The 20,215-nt window shown below is 39.0% G+C and overlaps 1 protein-coding gene across 6 annotated transcripts in view; it reads left to right on the top strand.

Annotated features, from left to right (window-relative positions):
- The window catches only part of SGCD (sarcoglycan delta), a 1,022,496-nt gene that overhangs the window by 271,894 nt on the left and 730,387 nt on the right, over positions 1-20,215 (top strand). The window contains exons 1-2 of one of the 6 annotated variants that reach the window (XM_072953983.1): positions 10,512-10,550; positions 15,846-15,909. The exons of 4 other annotated variants lie outside the window; for them this stretch is intronic. The gene's annotated coding sequence lies outside the window, so the exon portion shown is untranslated. Of the gene's footprint in view, positions 1-10,490; positions 10,551-15,845; positions 15,910-20,215 lie in introns of those variants that run through there. One more of the 6 variants, XM_072953991.1, reaches the window with a different exon arrangement.

Below are 20,215 nucleotides of genomic sequence, written 5' to 3'. Positions count from 1 at the left end.
CTTGGGAAACAACTTTATCAACTAGAGTACAGTGTTTTATATGCAGTTCCTTTTGCCCTTAGTCTTACAGACTGCATTCGTTTCCACAGTTATTTAAATCATCGCCCTTTCCTCCAGCTCCCTTCAATGACATTGTTTCATATATTTGTAATATGGTTAGAGTTTTTTGTCACAGAATGCATTGTTTCCTGGAATTCCCCCAACTTCCTTGGTGACTTTTGAAAATTTATATACATTAAGGTTCACTCTTTGTGCTGTGTGTTTTGATAAATGGATGGCATGTGTCCATCATCACAGCATCTCACAGAATAGTTTCACTACTCTGAAAACTCCTATGCTATAATTATAAGTTACCAGTTTACTCTTTCATAAATGATATTTTGTGCTGTTTCTTAAAACTCATTGCCAAACCTGAGATCATCTAGACTTTCTCATACGTTTTCTTCTTGAAGTTTTATATTGTTGCATTTTACATTTAGTCTATTATCCATGTTAAGTTATCTTTTTATCTCTTTGTGAAAGGTTTAAGTTCTGAGTGTAGATTCTAATTTTTATATATACATATCCAGTGGTTCCAGCATCATCTGTTGAAAAGATTATTCTTTCTCCATTGTATTGCCTTTGTACCTTTGTCAAAGATCAGTTGACTATATTTGGAGTGTCTATTTCTTGGCTTTTTTTACTATCCCATTGATCTGTGTGTCTTTTCTTTGGCCAGTACCCTGCTGTCTGGAATATTGTAGCTTTATAGTAAGTCTTGAGGTTGAGCAGTGTCAGGCTTCCAACTTTTTTCTTATTATTGTGTTTCCATGTAAACTTTAGAATCAGAATGTGGTTGATATCCACAACTTGCTATTTCAAGATGATGTTTTTATAATAAAAAAATTTTATTAAACATTCACATGATTCAAAAGTCAAATCTACAAAACATCTGTTTTGTCCATTCCAATCTTTTTTCTTTCTGCCCTAAATAGATAAATATAAATACATACACACACGTGTGTGTGTGTTTGTGTGTGTGTGTACATGTCAGTGGCTGTTTCCCTACACTTTGCTAATAGCCTTTTCAAACTTTTGGGTTTTTTCCAATTTGATAGGTGAGAAAGAGCATCTTAGTACAGTGTTAACCCACATCTCTTTTATGAGCAACATTGAACATAATTTCAAATGTTTAAATGCCATTTGCATTTTATTTCTTATGAATTTTCTGTTCATATCTGTACCCAGTTTCTGATGTTAATGTCCTTTTTCGTTTCTCTTTCATAAACTCCTTATATATATTAGGAATGTTAACTATTGTCAGTCAGGTAAATTGCAAATATTTTTTCCTATTGTGACGTTTCAGAAAGTTTATGTTTTAAGCTTATAGCAAATGCAGATTGTTTTCATTTTCTAAGTCCTGTGGGAGAACTATCCCTTTATCATTTTATCATAATCATGTTCAGTCCATATGGTTTTGGGGGTATGTGGCTAACCTTTCTTCCCTAAAGGTAGGGGTGAGGAGAAGAAAGAAACCCCAGAGGTTTTCATGATTCCTGTGTGCCTCCTTCACCCAGGCCTGCCTAGTCAGATAGCATGTCCTTCTAGACACAGTTATTCTCCTGGCAGGGGAGTAGGGCACGGGCCACTGACACCAACAGGAATCCCTTGGGTGTGAGTGAAACAGATGTTGAGAGGAAGGCCTCCATGAGACTGGGTTGCTGGGAGAAATGTCATTGTCCCTTTGAAAAAGTCTGCTTGAAAATGAAGTCACAGTACAGGAAAGAAGAAAAAAAGGAGAAGAAAGAGAGAAAGATGCATGAAGACAGTATTTGAACTTCTGGGTCTAATGATGCCTCCCATTTGGACAACTGTATCAGACAGACCAGAAAATTCCTTAATTTTGCTTAAACTATTTGAGATTTTTTTTAATAACCAAAAGATAACTGACTAAAGCAAAGTTACCTGTTTTCAAGGATGCTCGTTAGTGTCTGCTGGTGGTGGGTGGTATCAGTTCAGATGAGCAATTATATAATCATGAAAACTGACACATCGAATGTTAATAAAATTAGAGCAGCATCACAAAGACTCTTCCAAATTAATTAACGGGTAAAAGTATCCAATTGTATTTGTCATTAGTTCAGTTTTTTGGTAACTATGAAAGTGAAACAAAACAAAACAGAAATCTCTAAAATATTTGCTTGTACTTCTGTAAAAATAATTAATTATGAATACCAGGGAATAATTTATCTTCTTCCTCCACTAACACGTGATTGTAACGATGTCTGATCAGCTGTTGTACGAATCTTTCCCCTAAACTGACTCCAAGTTTACAAACTCCATTGAAGAGGTTCCAGTTTCCCTGGGTTCATGTATTCTTTGTAGTCACCTTGAAAGCTGTGTCTCTCAAGCCTTGTTCTATTTCTCAAATGACCAGTTTCCATCCTCAAAAATGGATCTGGTTGAAGAGAGAAGTTTGTACAAAGAAATGGTATATTACGTGAGGATCACGTTAGGAAGTCTAGGCATAAGGTAAAAATGCATATACTCAAAACTGACCTTGAACAACACACAGGAAATTTCCATTTGAAAAATAATGAATTGCCTCTCCAGGAGTTGAGTATAGCCGATGTTTCCTTCAGTTTTGAACCAGGTAGCTATGTCTTTGAGCACCAGATAAAATACTTTGCTTTGTTCTAAGCAGTGTGCTTTAGGAAGAATTCCTATCTTTGCATACTACAATAATGCTCACACAGCAAGAAGCTCATATTGAGGTAACAACAGATTCATGTCTTCCAAATGGTGTAGACTCTGGGGATATGTTCACTGAGTCCATCAGGGAGAACTGCCCTCATTGTAAAAATTATTTCTCTTTCCCTCTCTCTGTCTTAAGTGTGTATAGTTGAAGTCTCGGTGTGTACATGTGTCAGTGTTACGAATTGGGTGTTCCCATCTCCCCCGAGTTGTATGTTAACGCCCTGACCCCCAGTGTCGTGGTATTTGGAGATAGATCTTATGGATGTAATTAGGGTTAGATTGAATCATGAGAGTGAGGCTCTCACGACGGGATTAGTGGCTTTCTAAGAAGAGGAAGAGAGATCTCTGTCTCCCCTCATGCTGCTCTGAGGAGAGGCCCCGTGAGCACACAGTGAGGCTGACGGCCCACAAGTCAGGGAGAAAGTTCCCCCCAGAACGGGACCGTGCTGACCCTGACCTCAGACTTCCAGTCTCCAGAACTGAGAGAAATCAGTGTCTGTGGTTTTAAGTCACCCAGGCTATCATATTCTGCTCTGGCAGCCCAGGCTGACTAAGAGAAGTGATACGAGTTAGTTACTATCGGATGCTCTCCTTCTGCCAACAGTGAGAGCAAAATGGCATAGGACTGGTGACTTCTGACTCAAAACAACACAGCCTGGTTTTCTTTTCTGTAAATGCAGCCCTGGGAGTTAACAGGGTGGACACTGAGATGAGATGCCACAGCTAGGACCGGATGTAGCCCCAGGCCTGGGCCTGCACACTTCAGTCTGGGCGGCTTCCTCGTTTTTGGTCCCAGCATCTCACAAAGCACCCGAGACACTTCTTCCCTTGACTTAGTTCCGCCGGACACTCCATGGCCTTCTGTTAAATGTTGTGCCCTTATCCCCCTCCCATACACATAGGTTGGCTCAGGCTAACTTGAAATGAGTTTCTGTTACACCCAAAAGACGTTGATTAACATACTACTATACCTTGAACAAACACAACCAATTATTCTTTGAGTGGTGTGAGTATCTTCTAGTAGAACTGAAGTTTTGAAATTTAATAATTAATTTCCTCTCCTCTGCAATTTAGAGTAAATGACAACACTGCAAGGAAAAAAAGGAAAAACACCCCCCCCACCCCAGCTCATGAAGACCTTGCCTTTTCTTTGAGTTTGTGTTGTTCTTTTGGACTTTGCATTCCTTCTTTGCATGTAGCCCTGCCCCTTCCACTGGCTTCCCACTCTTCTGTCTTTCTATAATCTTGTATTTTTTTTAAGCTTATGTTGTGCTATATTTCCCCTCTTCATTGTAAATTCTCCATTTTCCTTAATTTAAGTTCTTTCTACACGTAGTGATTAAAAACTAATCTTAAGCAAGTTTGTTAATTGCCAGAGGGTCTTGCTAGGGCTTAGTGTGTGTGTGTGTGTGTGTGTGTGTGTGTGTGTGTGTGTGTGTGAGTATGTGTGTGTGTGTGTGTTTTAAACAAGCCTTTTTATGTCATATCAGAAGAAAGTTGTGACTCAGGGATACTGGAAAGAGGTGTCATTCATTAATAAAAACCTTTTCACAATGATGGAAGGAAAGCAAATTCCATAGTAAAAGGGTGAGGGAGAAGGAAGTGACCTCAGAGCAGTGTCATCCAGTCACTCGTTAATTGCTTTCTACCAAAACTTAATTGAGGAATCTTGATGCCTCCATCCTTTCCATTGCAAGTGCTGGCAACAGAATAGGCTATAAGGAGATGATGGGCAGTGACTAACCTATGTCCACATACTCAGTTAAAGAGAATCCTAAGGAACATTTCTATATATTATAGGGATGGTTAATTCTGGGTTATCCCATCCATGGCACTGGATGGCTCGGCGGCATTAGTTATTTCACCTTTCGGTACGTCCATTATCTTATCTTTAAACTTGGGCTCACTTGCCTTGACTTCAGTGAGATGATGACATAGGAAACACTTGGCGAAGTCATTTTTCTACTTATAATAACTACTACCAAATTTTTATCCACAAATTCCACATACCGGCTGCCTTTTATATCATCATTGTGACTTAGTAATTTGATTTCTATAGTGGAAAGGTATGAGATATGTGCCTTCTTCTCAGTGGATTTTGAAGAAAAATTAAAGAGTCAAGTTAAAAGGCCCATGACTGGTTTTACAAATTACCTTCCCTTTCATTTTGCCCAGATGAAGTTATAACAATGAACAATTTTATTACCACCCCTTTCCTCCATAAATATGTAGCCTTTCACCCCACTTAACCTTCACCTAGAAAATGTTGCTTAGAGAAATTTCACAGTTGTAACCATCATGGTGATACGATGGGAGACTTCTAGGAAGATGTCAAATGGCTTTTTGTATTTCACACAACCTCCTAGGAGAAAGAGGCTAAGAGTCCCTCAGCAAAGATAGTTCATTGTCTGCAAACCCATTTTTCACACCAAGCCAAGGGTTCGCGGAGGACCAGGAAAGACTCCTCTCCGAGTGATGCTGACTCTTCAGGTCATTGCAGTTTCTTTCTTATCTTTGACGCTCTTCTGTCCTGAGGGCTCACTTTTCTTGGCCTGTTGACCATGTGCTCTGGTCTGAATAGATTCACTTTTTTTTTTTTCACACATAAACCTGAGAAGAATGGAACTTGGAGTTTTCTTGGTTGGTAAAGTAACTAGCTCTGTAACCACTCAGGAAAGACAATGCCTGAGGGTGAACCAGCATCCTGGGGATGCAGATTCTTTGACACTCTTCCCGTTGAGAGGTACAGTCTGTTTCCCCCTTCCTCCAACCTGGACTTGCCTGTGATGACTCTGACAAATAGAGTGTGATGGAAATGATGCTAGGGCAGTTCTGAGCCTCACCTTTAAAAGGATTGGCAGCTCCCACTTTGCTCTCTGGGAGCTCAGAGCTGGTTTGTAGAGGTCCAAGTACCCTGAGGCATCCTTTCTGTGAGGAGATTTAAACCAGCCTCATGGAAGGGCCATGTGGAGAGGGAGAAAGCTGCCCATTTAGTCCTCAGTTGTTTCAGACCCCAGACTTGATGGAGCAAAAATGAGCTTGCCTTGCTATGATTTGTCCTAATTCTTGACCAGTAAAATTGCAAGATATATTAATAATAACTTGTGTCAAGCCATTAAGTTGGGGAGTAGATTATTACAGAGGAATAGATAACCAAACATCCACCTCTGTGAATGATACACCCTTTAAAAATAGTGATACTGTATCATTATTTTGTATATTCTAGCTCCTAGAATAGTAGCATTCATGAAGTTGCAGCTTGATTAATTTTAGTTGATCAGATGAATAAATGAATGAATGAAGGGAAGCCCTTGAGAAGGCAAGTACACTTGTTTCATGGAGCTCTGTTCTAGATGGAGTTGGGGAGACAGATTTCTGTTTTTAAACAAAGAAATACTCTCAGGTGGTAGTGAGTGCAATGAAGGAAAAGAAGGTAGGATAAGAAGACATTTGGGCGGTGACTGAATAAGTTGTGCTGTACCTGTAAGCCACATGGACTGTGCTGTTGATGCTTCAAAAACCAAGAATTTGGCATCTTTGTTCTCTATTTCCATACACCCCTGGATTGATGGCAGTATCCCATCTCCAGGCTTGGAAAAGGGATGGTGCCAGAGCAAAAAAGGAAGTCTGGGTAGAAAAAGTCTGGGTGAGGCTTCCACTCAGAAATCACTCGCTGGACACAGGCATCCTCGCACTTCCCAGTGCTTGCAAGAGTCCACCCTGCATGGAGTGTTCTTAGCTGCTGAAAGCTCTCTCATCTTTTTTCTTGTCAAGTTAAATATTCCATTTTGCGATGCGTAAATGTCTCCCTCCACTGTGTTACCGATCTTTGCTTTAATAGCTCCTCTCTCTAATGCTTGCTTATCTTCTCTAATACGAAAGCTGTTTAAAACTATGGCTGTCCCCCAGCTATTTGAGAAATCAGTGGAAGTAAGGGATGTATGTCTTATCACCATATCCAATAGAACACTTACTGTAGTGTTTTGTGGTAGAATATACTTAGTGTAGGCTTGCTCAAAGCAAGAAGCAGAGGAAAGAAATAAGGAAGAAGGCCATACCTCTTTATTTATGTAGGTCTGGCACATAGAACATAACCGATAAATAACTGATCAATTGGTGAATCAGTGTGTGGATGAATTAATTAATGCATGGCTGACATAGCACCATTTTTAGTATCTTTGATCATGAGCCAGTTCATTTTTCAGTTCAGGTCATCAAATCTCCCCTATTAAATTCCTAAAGGCAAATGTATTTCTGCAAGTAGTGAGTAGTCCCCATTAAAAATCTGAGTATCACATTTTTCATAAAGTGTGAAAAAGACCTGATTAACCAGTGTTTTAAAAATGGTCACCGGATCATGTCCTCAAGTTTTGTGCACTTAATTCAGTTGATGTTTTAATAGAAACCAGATTCTCCCATGGTGATAGCTGCTTCTGGGGAGTAACTTAGGGATTTTTAGAAGTTAATGTTTTTCCTTCCTCCCTTCCTCCCTTCCTCCCTTCCTCCCTTCCTCCCTTCCTCCCTTCCTCCCTTCCTCCCTTCCTCTCCCCTCCCCTACATCCACCATCAGGACGTAACCATTTAAGTCCATCGACTAAGATAGTACTGACCTGAAAATGCTAATTTTTACCACTGAAAGTGCTCAGTTTATATCTAGGAAACATTTTATGCAGTGAGATGCTTTAATGTAAGATTCTCTCTCTGTATCTGTCTCTCTCATATCTGTCTACTTACATGTCTTTCCATCTATCTGTCATTTGTCTGTCTGTCCATCTGTCTGTCTATCTGTCTGTCTGTCATTTAACCTATTTAGGTACAGCCCAGATAGAGAATTGCAAAAACATGTTTTCTTGATACACACCAGTGGTCTCTTTGCAGGTAACAGCTTACTTAAAACTTTGCTTTCTCATGTGAGTTTCCAGAATTAATTAGAAGAATGTAATGGCATCAACTGTGCAATTCGTACTTGAATAGCAACTTAGATTACATAGTATGAGTTGTAGAGTATGTTATGTCAAAAAGACATCAGGTATATTGTCTTCATGTTACAATGGAACTAGGTTCCGTTTATATCATTTTGTTACGTCAGCCAGCACTGACTAGTGCAGATATATTAATAGATGCCCCAACTGTCACCTTCCCCTTCTGAATATCATCATTGGTAGAAGTACAAATGTTAGTAAAGGCACAAAGCAAATTTCTGATTAAAGGGGAGAAAATGACCTTGAATGAGTTGACACAGTTAAAAAAAAATGAATGATTCCGATTCAGTACATTTGAAGAATTAAGCCCTAGACTTTAAGCTGGGACATTAGAATGAAGGACCATATCATTCGTTATATAAATATCAGGAACTGAATGCTTGTTTGTTGTTTGCTGTTTGTTTGCTTGGTTTTCTGGCTGTGAAGAGAACATTGTGCTCATCCTAATTGATTAAATACCTTGTTTCCCCATATTCTTTAATTTTGGATTCAAGGCTTGTATGTAATCCATTTGATGGTTTTATTTGCTTTTTTCTGTAATGCAGCTTTGCTGACTAGGAATTGGTTTACTCTTTCATGTCTGAAGGCTCTGATAAATGGAGGAGCTTAGGCAGACAGCTCTTTTATCCAAGAGCCCTTACTAGGCTGGTGATATTGCTGAAACCTGCCTAGACTCAAAAAAAGGCTCAGGGACGGATAAGAGTCTTGCAGGGAAGTAGAAACAAGGGAACATTTTTTTGCAATGACCTCAAGGAAAAAAAAAAGAAGAAGAATTTACTCATACAGAAGTCTGTGCCAAAATAAGAGGATGAGAGTAGGCTGGTTCTGCTTTGGCTGATGAAAGGATGGTGAATTGAAAAAATCATCAAAAGTGACATTGTGGGCCAACTAAGAAATATTACAGGAGACTGTACGGCCGATCAGTTACAGAGTTCACTGTCCACTGGGGAGCAGCTCCACTAATGTTTGGGGAGTGGTTTTATGTAGAAACTGTAGTAGGTGGCATGGCGATGCAGCCGTGCACTCGCTGGGTGCATCTCGCCCTTGCTGTTCTCCTTGACTTTGCCCTTGACATTGGTCTCCTTCTTTTTTCATGGATGGACCCACGTCTGGCACATTCTAGGGGATACAAAGATGCAGGAGACACAACTCCTGCCTTCAAGGGAGTCTCAGTCTGATGGAAGACACAAAAGTAAAACTGGAAATGTTCTGTATTTTTCATTGTGCTTGGAAGCAGATTCTGAGAAAATCACAGGACATCAGTGGGGAAGGGAGGCCTTGCTATTATGTTAATAAATGCGCTGTGACTTTTATTATTGTCCAAAGATATCTGTTCTATCTGATTTCTTCTATTTTTAGAGTGCCAATTAATTCAGAGCTTTACAAATACAATTCCAAATGGCTGGTATCTTTCCTTTTCTGAGAAATTCATTTTGCGCCCTGTCTTTTACCTGTCTTAGTCACACATATCAACTTAAGGCTTTGACTTACAAATCTGACATGAATATGGCAACACACACAGTCTGTTCTTTGGGATGGATCTGTAATATTTTTAAGATGCGCATCAGTTGAATGATCTGAGCTTGTGAAAAGACTGTATCGTCAGCTTTCTGTATGAACACAAGAGTACCTGGGGAGTTCATTGTGTTCTTGGATGAAAAAGAAGGGGATTTGTTGTGGGGTGAAAGCAAAGGAAGTTTCCATTGTGAGCTGACATCTTGGTGGGTTTCTTTCCTGGCTGCTTTGAGCAGTGTATCATTGGAAGGTCCCGCCAATGCTCTTGGCCTTTCATGTGTCAAGACACCTCACCCAGTGGAGGAATACAATGTTAATGACCAGTGCTAATGTTGATGTTAACTTCTGATAGTTTTGGGGTTCTGGTGCTGGCAGCCTGCCTGCACATTGATGAATAATGGCCCCAGTGCCCTGTCCCTTTGCTTGGAAAGCTCTTCCCAACATTTTCCACATGAATAAATCATTCTGGCCTCACGGACATCTGCTGATTTTGCCTGCCTGGAATCCATTCCCCATTCTTTCTGTACCATCTTCATTTTGCTTAGGAGAGTCACTTTTCCCTCTGTGGGTATCTGGGAGTGGGAAACAGTGTCATATAGTGTTGAGCTGGGATGATGTCTAGAGGCAGACTTCTAGGGTTTGAATTCTAGTTCTGTCAGCTCTGCTCCCGTAGCATCCTGTACATGTGCCCATCATGTGTAGTGACCACACTCATTTGTTCTCATTGATCTTCCAGTGTCTGCTTCCAATTTACTGAGCCCCTTGGGAACTCCAGATGAGTTACCATTTTTCATGTGAGTGACCTCAGCTGCTAGTCCAGAGCCTGGAGCCTGGAGCCTGGAACAGGATGGAAGCTCAGAGGATGAAACAAAAGGGTCCCTGTCCCATAGCATCACACGAATTGCTGCAGAATAGGTGTTGGTCATGCTCCATCTGTACTCTTCAAATTTGAATCAAGAAATATTTTGATAGTTTGATGTTTGGAGAACTATGTCTTCTTCCACCTAAAAAAAAAAATCCTATCATTTCTCTAGCTGCTTTTTCCTTGTAATTTTTCCCCCCAAATGTGCTATAACTTGGCATTCAGATCATTGAATGAATGGTGAAGGTTTAAGTCCTTTGGGAATTGTTCACAGATTTGAAGCTGTGGTGATATTACCTTATTAGTCGTAATTTAATGTTTTTGTTCAGTGTAGATAAGGTCTTTTCAACAAGTTGAAAACTCGTGAACTCACACTCTTCATGTTTTTGGTACAGACATTTGTGATGGGAGCTTCTTGAAGGTATTAGCGGAACGTGTATCATGACTTCTCTATTGTAAGTAAGATTATCTTAAAGAAGAATTTTTCCCTCCCCAATTAAGTATTAATGTCACAGAGGAAGGAGGATGGAACAGATTGGTATATGAATTTTTCCAGTAGCAGAAAAGTTAAAATATAGTTCATCGAAAGCTCTCCTGGTCAAATGAATGAAGATTGACTTTAGGGAAAAAGAAAAGTGAAGGTGAAAGGAATTTAGAAAAATTACAATCCATCCCTTTACTGTGGTGGTTGCATAAACTTGCCACACACTTCTTTCTGGCCTTGGTCTGCTGGTGTCTTACATCACAGACATTAGATCACACCACTGCATTTTTAAGTGTTTGCGTGCAGAGTTGTCCAGGTAACAGAGGGAAGGTGCCACCTCGTACGGTCTGAACCTTGATTTCAGAATGACAGTTTTCTTCTCACTGTTACTTACGTTTTGCATGAATTGACAGATGCTCCTAATAATTCTTCTCTGACTTAAGTTAGTTGATTTTTATCCTGGATCTGGTTCTGCTAAATGTCCAAGTGTTAAGACTGGAAGGATTCCAATTGAAAACAATACTAGTCCGGTTATTTCAGAGTTTATTAGTGGCATGTGTTAATAAGTAGTTAAGAAATCGACAACTCAGTGGTTTGATGCTTGGGTCTCATCTTACTTAGTTTGTTTAGAGAAGAAAATGTGTTTTGAGCCCTTTCGTCTTGTGTCTTGCTACAACTGTTCTGGAACAAAGCAATTTTAGTAGCAAAAATGGATTTGGAGCACAGTTTCTTGTTGAGTATTGTAGAATTTGTCTGTTAGAGGAAAAAAAATTGCCTGGCTGGAAATATCTTTGCTTCCCTGCTTACATGTTCTCATCTCAGTTCTGATGTTATTTGAGCTATGGTCGACATGCCTCTTTACTTTCCAGTAGTTAGGAGTAAAAATGTTCATTCTCAATTTTCGTTTTGTTCTTGTGCCTTTAAAGCTTGAATCAAAGTTGGCAGGTTGCTCAGAGTTCTCAGTGAATAGACAGTGTCATTAGCTCTTTGATAATGTTCTCTGTGTTCTGTAAACCAAGTAATCAGGTTTAACATGTACTTGTGTCAAAGTTCCCAGAGGGTTTACTAATGAAAAACAAAAAGGCAATATATGTTGTTGTAATGAACATGCATTTCGCTTAAAATAATTTGAAAATGAAAATTTTAGCCCCATGTGCCTCTGACCTTAGAATCCCTGAGTTTCCTCTCTGTCATCATTTCAGCAGTGACATGTCAGGGCGAATTAACCAAGGCCATGTCTCTGTCAACAGTTTAATTACCTGGCTTTGTTGATGACTTGCTGAAATTGCTTTCATCTGGCAGGTTGAAACACAGCGAATTTATAGTAGCACTCAAAGACTTCTTGATGTCTGTTCCTTGTCATAGGAAGATTTTTTTTCAACATTTAAAAAAATACATTATATTTTATGATTAAAAAACACTGTGCTGTACACCAGAATCAGACACACTATAACTGACTATCTGACTATACTTCGATTGAAACAAAACAAAACAAAATAAAACACTCACCCAGGAGAAGGAGTTTTTATTGTTTGGAAGCTCCAGTGGTTTCAGGCATCATAACATATTCACTAAATCAGGGTCCCTCAATTTAGGCACAACCTCAGTTGTGGGAGACTGTTCTGTGCATTGCAGGGTTTTTAGAAGCATCTCTGGTCTTTACTTACTAGATGCCAGTAGCATGTGCTTTCCCTACCCCACCCCAGTCGTGACAATCGAAATATCTCCGAATGTTGCCAGATGTGCCCTGGGGAGGTAGGGGAGAATCACCCTGGGTTGAGAACCACAGCTCGAATTTATAATCTTATCTAGATTTTATTTTATTATTTCATTTCATTTTTGTTACCCTTTGGTGTGTTGCTGTGACATAGATTGTCATGTTTCATATAGTTTTCCCCTAAGAAGTTTCTTTCTCTTGGGTGTAAAAATAAGTTTTCATCTCTACTGATAGTTTGCCTAATAGCTTAGCTTAACTTCCCGCCTTTATTTAAGCCGGTTTGATGACGAGTTGATTATGCTGATTCAACTTTTAGGTCAGAATGAGCTATTAAGAGTGAAACAAGACATTGTTTTGGGAAGGATTCCTGGTGTTCCCCTTACTTGCTGCAAGTAATAATAAATCCTTCCTTCTCCTGCTTTAAGGAAAAAAGAACAAAACAATAAATTCTTTCTATATGAATGCTGAAAATGTTTATGTGGCACATTTAGTAATATTTGAGCTGGGACCCAGAATAAAGGTGCACTAGTGAAGATCTGCCCATATTGACATCCCCTAATTATTTCCTAATATGAGTATCATGTGTCTCAAAATGTCATGATTTTCAATATAGCAGTAAGATTAATTACTATAATGATGGCTGATGTTCACCACGCACTGATCATGCCAGGCAATGCAGCAAAGCTTCACTTGTCTTCAGTCACTTAATACTTGTAAGTACCCTGAGGCAGGTATTATCATTGTCACTCTTTTATTTAGAGAGAATAAAGAAGCTTCAGAAAAGTTGAGTCACTTACCCAAAGTCGACTGTTGTTCACAGAAGATGGTAGGAGTTGCATCAAGGGCTTCTAACTCTGAAAGATTCTGCTGTCAATTTCTGTTCTGTTCCACCTGTCACTTGTTGTTCTTCCCCTCATTCTTGTACATTCTAGACCACCTTTAACTGACAGCATGCACAGCTCTGCCAGAGGGTTTCCCCCTGACCTCTTCTGAGAAAGCCCTACTGTGCACGTTCAAGGCAAGCAAGTTTCAGAGAATTCACACCCACTGCTCCTTCAGCAACTCTAAACTAATGACTGAAGGGAGTGGTTGTGTACATACCCTCGGTCCCTCAACTGTAAGGCGAGAGAGCTCTGAGGCTGCTACACTGAATCCCAGAGTTTCCCAGAAGCCTTAAACCCGTGATGGTAGTGTGTTTGCTTAATAAAGTGTCCTTTATTAGGCTCCTTCCCTTTCCTCTTTCACCGCCCTTCTCCCACCAGCATTTCACTTCCCAAGTCAACTACTTGCACTGGAAACTTTATCACAGGGTCACCTTCTGGGAGAATCCAACTCTGCTGGTTATCTTGCCCAAAATTGACTTTGATGGAGAAGATGACATATGGTTGATTTTGAACCTATGAGAGTTCTACATTAATGGAATAAAAATTTTAACTTTTACATTTCTGTGGAGTGGTAGAACACGAATTGAGATATTTTCAGCTAATGTATCACAATGTGTTTCTTATGTTGTGTGTATTTATCTATTTCACTAACATTTAATCTACCAAAGTGTAGAGTCACAGGACTAACCTAAATAAAGTGCCGTGCGGCAACTCAGTCCTGTTAACAGTCAGCTTGTCGATTTCCAGAAGGTCTTTGGTGACTTTGACATTTTTTAATGGAGCTTTATTTGTATACGGTTTCAGTCTAAAGAACCTGGGCGGATGCTGTATTTTCTACTACTTCATTAAAGGGTTATGTTGAATGTTGTGGGCTCCTTACTCTTGAGAAGCTTGAAACCAATTATAGGAAACAAAATTTGTACTCTTGAAGCGAATTGAACAACACTATAAATAATAATAGCATAATTTTTCAAAATTTTACAAATTACACAGCACGTTCACATAGAGCATCAGAGAAGCTGGCTTTATAATGGAAAGATTCTTAGGCAGGAAGCCTGGTCTGTTGGGTTTCCTAAGGCTGTCATCACAACATATCACAAATTGAGTGCTTTAAGACAATGGAAATTTATTGTCTCACAGTTCTGAAGACTACAAGTCCAAAATCAAGGTGTTGGCAGAGCTGTGTTCCCTCTGAAGGCTCTAGGGGAGGAGCCTTACTTGACACTTTCTCCTACTGGTGGTTTGCCAATGATCCCTGGTGTTCCTTGGCTTGTAAATGCACCACTCCAGTCTTCTATCTTCACGTGGCATTCTCTTTGTGTCCCTGTCTTCACATGGCCCTCTTTTTTTTTTATTTAAAAATAAATTAATTTAAATTCTTAGTTGTGTCCATTAAGAGTAAACTTTTGGCCCTTTTCCAAATCCCCCCACATAACAACAACAACAAAAACAATCAAGGAAGGTTCTATGTTGGCACTGTTTGGTCCAGTCCCATTAGTACCCCCAAACCAGTGGAGTACTGAAACCACTTCCCTTTATTACACTTTCTTAATGTTGTTCCTTTTGTAGGTTGAGCTTATATCTAGCCATCTTGATGAGCTCACACTGATTCTATATTTATCATTGATTTTTTTTTTGGAGTCCCTTTGTAGCAATATCTGTCCAAAATAATTTTTCATTTTCCTTTCCAATCATTAAACTTTTGTTTCTCTTATTCTTTCTTGGTTTCACTGGCTAGGATCTCCAGTAAAATGATAAATAATAGGAAGGATTCATACTGTACTTATCTTTAATATAGGTGTTTCTCAATTTGGGCCATTAAGGACACTGATACCCGCTGATATTTACTAAATAAATTTTATTCAGATTTTTAAGTTTCCTCTCTGTATCACTTTATTGGGAGGATATTTGTATGAATAGGTGTTGCATTTTATGCGTTTTATGCATTTTCTCCACCTATTGCAGCTTTTGCTGTGGGCCTCTGCTTATGTGGGTACTAGTCATGTTGATTAGGGACTCATCCTACTCCTCAGGCGTGATCTTGACTAATTACATCGGCAGCACTTTCCCCAAATAAGGTCACATGTTGAAGTACTGGGGTAGAGGACTTCAACCCGCTCTCTTCTTTTGGGGGGGACCCAATTCAACCCAGGTTGTAGCACTTTGTCTGTTTTTAAGTGGGCACAGATTATGTTGGACAGATCCATTAGCCTTTCTGGGCTTCAGTTTCCTCATCTATAAAAGACAAGACATGATTAGAAGTCCTATAGCTCTGAGATTTTTTTCTTATTTTTCTTAATCATCTTGAACTGTAAGCAGAAAAAATTGTTGTTTTGCTGTCTTATACATTCAGATCCAATAAAGTCAAGGCCACACTTTCTTGACAGCAAATAATAGATTAAAGCCCACCAATACTCTTTCCCTATAATACGTAATTTCTCTACATGACAATCTCTTTTTAAGTGTAAATAATCCAAAAGGAACACCTCTCATTCCTTGAGCACCTAGTAGATCTAGGTCTATGAATCTCAGTTCTCAAGGTGTGTCTAAACCACCTGAGGACCTTAAAAAAATACAGACACCAGGCCCAGCCATTGGAGATTATGATTCATGTGGTTTGAGTTAGGGTTCATACACTGAAACGTTTGTTTTCTTTTTTTTTAAGTTCTCCTGGAGATGCTCATGTGCAACCGTGGGTGAGAACCACGAATCTGATAGTCATATTAAATGTAATTTGTCTAAAAACTTCGAAGACAGAGACTAGTTTGGATTAAAACAATCCAAGAAAAGCACTTTAAACATAAAGACACATAAGGACAATCCAAAAAAGAAAGGAAAAGATAACTTAGACTTTATCAGAGTTAGGAACTCTGCTCTTTAAAAGACACAGTTAAGAGAGTATAAAAATAAGCTGAGAGGGAGAAAATATTTGTAGATGACGTGTTGATAAAGGTCTTGTATCCAGAATACATAAAATTTTTTTAAATCTTAATAATATGAAAACAAAATGCTCATTTAAAAAATGGGCAAAAAGATTTGAACAGACATTTCACCAAAAAACATAGAGAAGGCAAATAAGGACTTGACAAGATTTTAATTTATTCATTAGAGAAACACAAATGAAGAGACAGTACTACACACCTGTCAGAGTGATTAAACTTTTAAAAAAGAATGACCATACCAGTCATTGACAAGAACATATGGGAACAGAACTCACAACAGAAATCTCAAACATTGTCTGTGAAAATGTAAAATGGTACAGACCTTGGAACACAGTCCAGCAGTTTTGAAAGAAGTTAAACATATATCTATTATATGACTCAGTCATTCAACGTTCAAGTATTTACTCAAAGGGAATCAAAATACATGTTAATACAAAGAGTTGGACACAAAGGTTTATGGCGTCTTTATTTGTTTTTAGACAGAAAATTGAAAACAACCTAGATGCCCACCAGCAGGGGAATAGATAAAGTGTGGTATATCCATGCAATGGAATACTAATCAGCAATAAAGAGGATGAATTATTACATGGAAAAACACAGATGAATCTCAGGATAATTTTGCTGAATGAAAGAGCCAGACCAAAAAATTGTATATTTTATGATTCCATTTATTTAAAAAAATCCAGAAAATGCAATCTATAGTGAATGAAGGCAACCTATTTGATTGCTAGGAAACGGAAGAGATGGTGGAGGCAGGAGAAAAAGCTTACAAAGGGACGCGGGATGACGGTGGTGATGGATAGGTTCATAACGTTCATTGTGATGACGGTCATGCATGTATGCCTGCGTCAAATGTGTCAAATTGCACTGTTTACATAGCTCTAGTTTGTCTTCTGTCAATTATACCTCAGTAAACCTGTTTTTAAAAACACAGTTTTGAAGCAATCTGTGTACAGAAGCCTTCTAAATTTATACAATCTTTTATCGTTGTCTTGTCTACATCTAATTCAAGAGTGCTGTTTTATAAACTTACCTTGATTGAGTCTTTATGAAATATTCAACACAGTTTTGGGGAAATCAACTCTTTTCACGCTCAAAATACATTGTTTCATGTCATGTTTAATTAAATTATCTAATAAGATAGAAAGCAAAATTTGATACGCTAGCAAAATTGGTGTAATTTGTGTTGGAAGCAAACACAATCCATGTCTGGGAAGCAGTCAAAGTTTCTGATAGCAGAAGAAGCTATGGGTCGGTTAGAGCTATGTTCAGAGTGTCTGTGGACCAGCAACATTAGCATCCCTGGGAGCTTTTCAGAAGTACAGCATCTCAGGCCCCACCCCAGACTGAATCAGATTCCTTGGGTGATTCCAATGCACATGAAAGTTTGGAACGTGTTTCATTTGAGAGTAACCTATTAACTTTGAGAATTCAACGTATTATGTCCATCTGGCAATACTTTTTTTTTTCTTATGGAAGTGGAGAGCTTTAATTCTAAGTATCAGTTAAACAGAAAGGGATTCACTCATTTTTCTACTGGTATAATTTTTATTTTTTTCAGATTAGGCTTTATTGAAGTATAATTTACATTGATTAATAGTCACCAATTTTATGTGAACAAGCTAATGAGTTTTGAAACACATCTATAGTCCTGTAACGCCATTCCAAGATCAGGATATAGAATATTTCCATCACCTCATAATGTCCCCTCATGCCTCTTTGAAATCAGTTCTTTCCCTGTATTCTTTAGCCTTTGATCTGCTTCCTACCACTACAGTTTTGCTTTTTCTAGAATTTTCTATAAATGGAATTACCTCATATAGTGTTTCAAAGTTTTTCACTTAGCATGTGCTTTTGAGGTTCATTCATGGATAAGTAATTTGTGCCTTTTAGTGTCGAGTGGTATTCCATTGAATGGATGCACCTTAGAATTGGTGGTGGGAGGCAGGCCTGAGCCTAGTGTCCAGGGAACCCTGCTATAACCATGTAGCTAAAGAGGCTACCATGATTGTGACCTTAAAAATGGGGCTCAAAATTAGAAACGTGGATTCTATCGGTGGATATACATATAAGCCCCCACTCCCAAAATCCAGATGCTAGTCACACCTTACAGCAGGGAGCTGACCAGCTCATCTTTTCATCCTAGGGCTAGGAATCCAGAAGGTTCCCTGAAACTTTCACAATCCCCATGGCCCTGGCCACTGTGAGATCACTAGGGGTGCAGCCCCTCGCACCGTACCTGTAGTGCCCTTTGGAGAAGACTGAGGCGGGGCAAACGGAGCAATTTAGCTGTTATGCTGAATATTTACGTAAAGGTCTTTGCGTATTACTGTATGGAGCAAGACTAGCAGCTTTCCTTCTCCCCAGCATCCTATGTGAGGAAGATCACGCCAGTCAGTAGGAAAACCAAGATGTGACATTTTCTAAGGGACCCTGTCACACAATGTCAATTTTGGACCAATTTGCTTCTAGTAGGATTGATTTTGGAAGGTTGCCCAAAAACTCCAAATGGTTATTTCCTGCTTTTAACCAACAATCCTGACATTTAAACTTTTTTAACCTGCTAATACCTTTCATCCTTTTAGAAAGGTTGCATCTTGGTTTCATCAAGATTTTTAGTTGAGACACTGAGTCATACCTCAGTTGAAGCTCAACTACAGTCTTAATTATAGTTACATTCCCTAAACCCTCTCTTATAGTGATTATAATTGGCCCCTGGACAACCATATCAGAACTAGGAGCTCAGGACCAAAATGAGAAAGATGCAAGTAATCGGAGGATTTGCAAACATAAATTAAGATACTGAATTTCAGGTGTGTCTTTGAAAGAATTCATTTCCTTTTTGCAAGCCATTGAAATCTCACTTCACTGGATGCCTTGCAAAGTATTCTTGATGAAATGCATGCTTTATGGGAACCATTCTTTTCCCTGTGTTTGGGTGTACTTACGCAGAGGCTCTCAAGAGATTCACTTAAGATTTTCAAGTTTTCTGCATTAGGTATTTCTAAAGAGTAAAATCAAATCCAGGGAATATATCTTTTTTGAAGTAGAAAGTCTGAAACAAAAACAACTTGATGACTGTCACAGACAAAGCAACTAGAGCCCTGAAGTATAATTCAAGGTTTTTATGAACTCCAAGTTGAAGCTTACTCTTTGGCAAAGAAAAAAAAATGAGTCCTGAGTCTAGAAGTGGTTTCATGTGAAAACTTAAGGAAAAGAGCAGAGAACCTGAAGGTGGACAATGACTAATATACGTATACATTTTTCAGTATACACATGCAAAATACGAATAGATAGATGATAGATAAGACAGACAGACAGACAGTTCATCATTATCTAACAAATATTTATCAATTGCCTGGTCCTTGCCCTTATTCAACTTACAGTGTATTAGGAAAGACTTAAAATAAACAAGTAATTAAAACAGCTTTGATAAGTCTTATGATGGTGTTGGTGCCTGCAGGTACAGGAATATATATTAGGAGGAAATAGTTTAGTTTATGGGAAGGCCTTGCTAAAGAAATGATGTTTAAATATATTATTTCTGCATAATATCTTCATCTTATTTAACTTCCAGCCTTTTGGGAGGCAACAGAGACGGTGTTCAGGGCACCATTTCCTGTTCCTGTGGGGTCTGCAGGTCATGTGGAAGTCACAAGCCCCTTCTCTTTGTCAGGGTCTTTCTGCCTTACTTTAAATTCCATGGGAAAGAGATCTGAGAACCAAAAGATTTTACCTGCAGATGGAGGGGGAGTGTCTCTTAAGTTCCCTGATGGAATCCATCATTTCCTCTTCTCTCCTGAATGTCTCCACTTTATTGTTTTTCCACTAACATGAGAGTTACTTCCAGGCTCCCACAGATTCCATGAGTCCTGTGGCACCCCCTCATCCCCACCCCAGCCTTATGTTAAATAGTCAGGTAACCAGAAACAGTAATTAATAACAATGTTTCACATATGGATAATTAGTAACAATGGCTCACATATGGAGCATCTGCTTCATACCGGCCGCCATGCTGTGTGCTTTACAGAAGAGCACCACACTATTCCCGTCTAACTGTATGTACTTGCTGCTCTCTGCCACCCCCTCTCAA

This window comes from Vicugna pacos, chromosome 3 (assembly GCF_048564905.1).
Source record: "Vicugna pacos chromosome 3, VicPac4, whole genome shotgun sequence".
In the NCBI taxonomy this organism is placed as follows: domain Eukaryota; kingdom Metazoa; phylum Chordata; class Mammalia; order Artiodactyla; family Camelidae; genus Vicugna; species Vicugna pacos.
This window is presented reverse-complemented; position numbering and strand designations above follow the sequence as displayed.